This window comes from Triticum aestivum, chromosome 5D (assembly GCF_018294505.1).
Source record: "Triticum aestivum cultivar Chinese Spring chromosome 5D, IWGSC CS RefSeq v2.1, whole genome shotgun sequence".
NCBI classification, from domain to species: Eukaryota; Viridiplantae; Streptophyta; class Magnoliopsida; order Poales; family Poaceae; genus Triticum; species Triticum aestivum.
Genome location: NC_057808.1, coordinates 300,647,830 through 300,655,440, shown reverse-complemented (window position 1 = coordinate 300,655,440; position 7,611 = coordinate 300,647,830).

Below are 7,611 nucleotides of genomic sequence, written 5' to 3'. Positions count from 1 at the left end.
TAGGATATTTGAGCTATCAAATTCCTCGGGGCTATCAAGTTCCTCACTTATAGGCAATCCGCACTAGCGAATTCCTAACTCCTCAGTCAGAACAAATTCCTCAGAGACCAGAAGATATCGTCTCTCTCACTAAAGAAATTGGCTTCACTCGAAAGGATTGGATAATTGTAGGATTTTGAGATGAGCGTCACTTGCAAACTTTTACTTAGTTTTACCTCGACCCCCTTTAACAATACGGTGTTTCCTATGACTCAAGAAACAGAAAATGAAACTACGAAAACAAAAGTCTTCACGCTTCATAATCCTCGCATGAATATCAAGTCTTCACGGTCACACCAATTTCTTCACTTTCAAAGTCTTCAAAAAAACAAAGTCTTCAGCTAAAGACATTCATTTTTAGGGGTCGACTTTCATCGTAAATATCAAACTCTTCATAGTCTTATAGACCTGTGTACACTCAGAAACTCATTAGTCCCTTAACCTATAAGTCTTCAATACACCAAAATCACTAAGTGGCACTAGATGCACTTACAGGCGGCCCTTCGGCGCCCCGTCAGGTGGACGGCGTCGCTCGGCTCTCAGATCGCCTTCGGGCTTTGGCGGTCGTCGCACCGTGGGACGAGCTGCGTCTCGCGCCCCCACGCCATCGTCACCATCCACGCCGGCTTCATCATCGGCGCCCTCTCCGGTTGTCTCGACCGGCCCCGCCGCCCCCTCCTCGCCTGCCACCCCCGCATCGGGCGCGGGCGCTTCGGCCACCTGGGGCACCCACCCCGCCTAGCCCGCCACCCCTGAGTCGGGCGCGGGCGCTTCGGCCGCCTCGGGCGCCACCCCCGCCTCGTCCGCCCCTTCTGCCTCGGGCGCGGGCACTTTGGTGGCCTCGGTGTGACGCCCCCGATTCAATCGTACACTAATCATACACGCAAATGTGTACGATCAAGATCAAGGACTCACGAGAAGATATCACAACACAACTCCAAACAAAAATTAAAATAATACAAGCTTTATATTACAAGCCAGGGGCCTTGAGGGCTCGAATACAAAAGCTCGAAAACACAAGAGTCAGCGGAAGCAACAATATCTGAGTACAAACATAAGTTAGACAAGTTTGCCTTAAGAAGGCCAGTACAAAAGCATCTACGGTCGAAAAGGCAAGGCCTCCTGCCTGGGAGCCTCCTAACTACTCCTGGTCGTCGGTGGTCTCCACGTAGTAGTAGGCATCGACGGTGGCATCTGGCTCCTGGGCTCCGACATCTGGTTGCATCAACCGAAAAGAAGAAGGAAGGGGGAAAAGGGGGAGCAAAGCAACCGTGAGTACTCATCCAAAGTACTCACAAGCAAGGATCTACACTACATATGCATCTGTATCAATGAAATGGGCTGTATATGTGGACTGGACTGCAGAATACCAGAAGAGAAGGGGAAAGCCTAGCCTATCGAAGACTAGCATCTTCAAGCAGCTCCTAGCATCTTGCAGCATTCAGAAGAGTACAAAATAGCATAAAGTAAAGTAGTAGTAGTGTTATCAACCTCGGCCAGAGATCCTTTCTCAACTCCCTGCGAGAAAGCAATCCCAGAGCCATACTATCCAGTTATCACCTCAAGTATCCAGTTCTAGTTGTATCGAGCGGGATACAACTCCAAGTGTCCGCTATCGTAGGACAGGCTATCGATAGATGTTTTCTTCCCTGCAGGGGTGCACCAACTTAGCCACCATGCTCGATTAACTCCGGACAGACACACTTTCCTGGGTCATGCCCGGCCTCGGCCAAACAATACGTCGCAACCCGACCTAGGCTTAATAGAGAGGTCAGCACGCCGGACTAAACCTATGTCCCCAGGGGTCTTGGGCCATCGCCCCGGGAACTCCTGCACATTGCGAGGGCGGCCGGTGAGCAGACCTAGCTACCTCCTTAAAAATGCAGGTGCTTACCAGTCCAACCCGGCGCGCGCCGCTCAGTAGCTGACGTCTATTAAGCTTCGGCTGATGCATACGACGCAGAACGCCCATACTATGCCCACGTGATGGTTAGTGCTATCAGGCCAGAGGCGCCTCGGATAAAATATCCAAATCATAGTGGTTTAGGAACGCGCGGTAACAAGCAGAGACTCATGAAAGATGTGACCCCGTCGCCCTGTCTCGAGGACTTGCGGCACGGGCTAAGAATGCCCGGCCACGCCTCGTAAGTATCTCGCGGGCTCCTTCCAGGTCAACCCGTCTCCACATCACTCGCGGGTACCCCTCAGGGTCGATCCGCCTTCCCAAGTAATAGTTGTAAAGTCCAAGTATTCGTGTGTCCAAACATCTTCCACTCGATGTAATCATCAAGGTGAACGTAAGAGGAACCACCCTCGAGGTTCACACTTGAGGGGTTGCACGATAGAGTCGTATCGGAAGTGGTTAAGGAGGAAATCACCCTCGATGACCACGACCGAATGGCTACACTATAGAGATCTCATCAGGAGTGATGTATGAGGTCCCACCCTTGGCACTCGATGGTAACTCTACAGAGTCGAGCAACAAAAGGGGCATGATGTGATGTTAGGTGTCAGGCTCTGGTCGTGGATCATGTTGATCGAGTCGTTGATGATGAAGCAGGGGCAACAAGGACAAGGTGGGGGTCACTGATGGATCACTAACCAACCTATACTAAGCAGTTTAGGATAAGCAGGTAAGGTAACAATAAGCAGGTTACAAAAGCAGGCAATGCATCAGAATAGGAGCAAACAATAAAAGTAGCAAAATCTAATGCAAGCATGAGAGAATGGAATGGGCGATATCGGGATGATCAAAGGGGGGGCTTGCCTGGAAGCTCTGCTGCAAAGGAAGAAGGGTCGTCGTCGACGTAGTCGATCACAGGGGCAACATTGGTCTCGGGGTCTACCGGAGAGAAGAGGGGGAAGAAACAATAAATATAAAGCAAACAAAGCATCATAAAGCATAACATGGCAAAATGTTGTGCCCTGTGTGACCTAACGTATGGCTACACGATATAGGTGAAGGGGGGAATTCAACCGGGAATGTTTTCCCGGTTCCGGACCTGTGTCAAACAGATGACCAGAGAGGGAATGTTCCATGTTCAGATAGTTAGAGGCATCTGACAGGTAAACAGACCGCGTATTCGGATTCGTTGGATTTTTCTGAGCAACTTTCATATATAAAACATTTTCATCCGACTTATGATTTATTTCTATTAATTTTCAAAGGTTAAGCTTTTTTTGAAATTATTCTATTTACTTAAAACGATAGAAAAGGGAAAAAAGACGTCAGCATGGCGTCATCCATGCATCAGCGGTCAGCTGACTAGTCAACGGGCCCGCGTGGGACCTACTGGCAGTGACTGGGCACTGCCCAGTCAGCCGTCGACTGGGTCAACAGGGCCCGTGGGGCCCGATGGCAGCGACACAGGGAGGGCCGTGTGGCGGACAGGTCAGCAGGCGACGCCGGAGTCGCTCCAGCGACCCTCTCGCGGCGGCGGCTCGCCGGAGTTGGACGAAAAATCACTACGGTGACCCGTTCTTCACGCGCGAGGCGGCGTTGGGAAGCTGGCGACGGCGCGCATCCATTGTGGCGGTCGCAGGGGTCAGGGGTGGTCAGCCGGGGCGCCAACGACGAGGTCTTGCGGCGGCTGTGCGTCGGCTGCGACGCACGCGTACAAGGCGCAGGTGGTGCGGGTGCTTGGCCAGGTCGCGGTAAGGGCGCGCGGGCGGGAGCCGGTCGCGACATCGGTGATGGCTGGAGGTGAGAGCTGCAGCAGCTGTGGCTAGTGGCGACAAGCAACAGCAGGGGCGGAGCAGCATGCAGAGAGCAGCGCGGCTGCGGCGGAGCTCTATGCCGGGACGGCGAGGGCGTCGCCAGGGAGCTGCGAGTGCACGCATGGAGCAGCAATAGCAGCGGTGCGCGGTAGCAGTAGCAGTACAAGGGCAGTGACGGCGGCTACGGGCGGCGGCGCTCTCGGTCGATCTTCAGAATCGGTGAAATGGCGCGCGCGAGCGATCTAAGAGGCCCGGCCGCACCACAGAAGTGCCCTGAGCACGGCGGTGGGCTTGGGTGACCATGACAGCTACCACAACACCGGCGACTAGTTCAACAGCGGAGCAAAGCTCCGGCAATGACACGGCGGCATCGACCGCAAGCTATGGCAAAAAGCAGGCGGCCAGAGGGAGAGGAAGAGAGGGGAATGCTCACCGAGCGGCTAAGAAAAGCCCTCGACAGGTTAGGAGCAGCAAAGCGGAGTGGATCGGCGGCGGCGGTGCATCGGGATCCGAGGAGGAAGAAGGCGGCTTGCCGGCAATGCAGGGCTCCTCGTCCCTCGTACGTGGTCGAGGAAGAAGTGGCCGACGTCGGCGAGCCCAGAGGACGAGACGGAGAGACGAATGGGGCGCAGTGGTCACGTGGACGACGGAGAACGGTGGCGATGGCGCTCGGGCGTCGATGGGGAACGAGGGGGAGAGGAAGTGAGCGCCTAATGGATCTTGGAGGAGTGCAGGCGAGTGGGAGAGTGGGAGTGGCGGTAGGTGAGGGGGAGGACTCGAGGCGTCGGGGCCTTATCCTCTCGCGGGGGGCGTTGCCGGCGAGGTGGCTGGGCGGCGACGGGCCCGTGCTGTCCCACCCGGTCGGAGGAACAGGAAGCAACCGGGGGAGGGGGAGTGGGCCGGCCTAGCTGGGCCAGTTGGCTCGGGCCAGGCACGGTGCACTTGGCCCAGTGCACAGTGGCCTTTGCTCTTTCTCTTTTCTTTTTTTTCAAATTTTGCCTTTTCTTTTGAAAACTTTCTGTTTTAGCTATTTTAGGCCATTTAGACACTTTGCAAAATGTTGGTTCACCACCAATATTATCGTAAGAATACTTTCCGCATGTGAACATTTTAGTTTTCATGTATGAGCATTTTTGAATTTCACACATAATTTGAAATTGAATTCAACTAGATTTTGAAAGAGATAAGAAACAATGATGAACAAACACTTGTTTAGCAAAAGGATTAACTTAACCCCAGGGATTACTATAGCACCATTACACTGGGGTGTTACAACTCTCCTCCTCTAAAAGGAATTCTCGTCTCGAGAATTAAGAGGTAGAAGGGAATAGGTCGGGGTATTCAGCCCGGAGGTTATCTTCGCGTTCCCAAGTGGCTTCATCTTTAGTATGATTCAACCTTTGCACCTTGAGGAACATGGTAACCTTTTGGCGGGTTCGACGTTCAACTTCTTCAAGAATGCGGATCGGATGCTCTTTGTATGTGAGATCACCTTGAACTTCAATCAATTCCGGATCCACTTCACATTCTGGATCCTTGAAGCAACGACGAAGTTGCGACACGTGGAAGACGTCATGGACGTGAGAGAACTGAGGTAGCAACTCCAGTTGATAAGCCACTAGTCCACGACGGGCGAGGATGCGGAAGGGACCAATGTAGCGCGGAGCTAGCTTGCCCTTGACTCCGAACCGATGAGTGCCTCTCAAAGGAGTGACACGTAGATAAGCTTGTTCACCAGGTTGATAAGTTGAACCCCAGTGTTTCCCGTCATAGTTGCTCTTCTGGCGGGACTGGGCCGCCTTGAGATTATCCCGGACAATGCAAACCTGCTCTTCAGCTTGTTGAATAATGTCTGGACCAATGAGCGTCCGTTCCCCAGTTTCTGACCAATTCAGAGGGGTTCGGCACTTACGTCCATAAAGCACTTCGAAGGGTGCCATCTTCAAGCTGGCTTGATAGTTGTTATTACAAGAGAACTCCGCATAAGGGAGAGATTCTTCCCACTTCTTTCCGAAAGAAATAACACAAGCTCGAAGCATGTCTTCAAGAATTTGATTGACTCGCTTGACTTGGCCTTGGGATTGGGGATGATAAGAAGTGCTCCAAGTAATATGAGTTCACATTGCCTCTTGGAAACTATCCCAGAACTTCGAAGTGAATATACTGCCACGTTCTGAACTGATCTCCTTCGGAATGCCGTGGAGTGACACAATTCTGGAGATATACAAGTTTGCTAATTGACTAGCAGTGATAGTCTCCTTGACTGGCAGAAAGTGGGCAACCTTCGAGAATTGATCGATGACGACAAAGATAGCATCGTTACCTTTCTGAGACTTGGGAAGGCCAATGACGAAGTCCATTTCGATCTTATCCCACTTCCATTCAGGAATCGGAAGCGGTTGTAGAAGTCCAGCCGGTTTCTGATGTTCTGCTTTGACACGACGACAAACGTCACATTCTTCGATATATTGAGCAATGTCTTGCTTCATTTTAGACCACCAGTACTTCTGACGGATGTCTAGATACATCTTGGTACTTCCCGGATGAATAGAAAGAGGGGTGTCATGCGCTTCTTTCATCACCTTCTCTGTCATAAGCTCGAACCGGGGTACTACAATACGATCTCTGGTTCCATCTTCACCATGTGAGAAATCTCTGGATTTCTCTAAGGCAAGATCCTTTTTCATCAAATCAACATGAGCATCTTTGGCTTGAGCAGACTTAATTGCTTCCAGAAGAGTTGGTTCCAGGACAAGGTTATTCAGAGAACCCTGTGGAACTAGTTGAAGGTTCAACTTGCAAGGTTCTTCATAAAGGCGGGGTTGAGCTTTATGAACCATGTGGTTATTGCAATAAGACTTGCGGCTCAAGGCATCGGCCATTACATTAGCCTTGCCAGGGGTATAGGATATACCACAGTTGTAGTCAGCAATAGCTTCCATCCATTGCTGCTGACGGAGGTTTAGATCTGGCTGAGTAAACAGGTACTTTAGACTTTCATGATCGGTGAAGATCTCACAACGATTACCGAGAAGGTACTGTCGCCATAGCTTCAGTGCAAAGATAACCGCAGCAAGCTCGAGGTCATGAACTGGGTAGTTCTCTTCGTGAGGACGCGCTTGACGGGAGGCATAAGCAATCACCTTGCGCTCTTGCATTAGGACACAGCCTAATCCTTGACGTGAAGCGTCACAATAGATGACGAAGTCCTTGCGAGAATCAAGGGGAGCAAGCACTGGGGAAGATGTCAGCTTGTCCTTGAGTGTCTGGAAACTTTCCTGACACTTTTCAGTCCAATCAAACTTAACGCCTTTGTGTAGCAGATTGGTCAGTGGCTTGGCGATCTTGGAGAAGTTCTCGACAAAGCGGCGACAATAGCTGGCTAGTCCGAGAAAGCTTCTGACTTGCTTGACAGTCTTCGGAGGGGTCCAGTCAAGAATAGCCTAAACTCGCTCTGGGTTGACGACAATACCATCCTTGGAGATGACATGCCCAAGGTAGGTTACTTCGGGAAGCCAGAATTCGCACTTGGAATACTTGGCATAAAGTTGATGCTCTCGAAGCTTTTCCAGAACAAGGCAAAGATGTTCAGCATGTTCTTCTTTATTCTTCGAATATACCAGAATATCATCTAGATAGACTACAACGAACTTGTCCAGGTAATCCATGAATATGTAGTTCATCAGACGAGAGAATGTAGCTGGAGCATTGGTTAAACCGAATGACATGACGGTGTACTCGTAAGAACCATAACGAGTGACGAATGCGGTCTTTGGAATATCCTCTTCATGAACACGGATCTGGTGGTAACCCAACCTCAAGTCGAGTTTAGAGAATATCGATGAACCAGCCAGT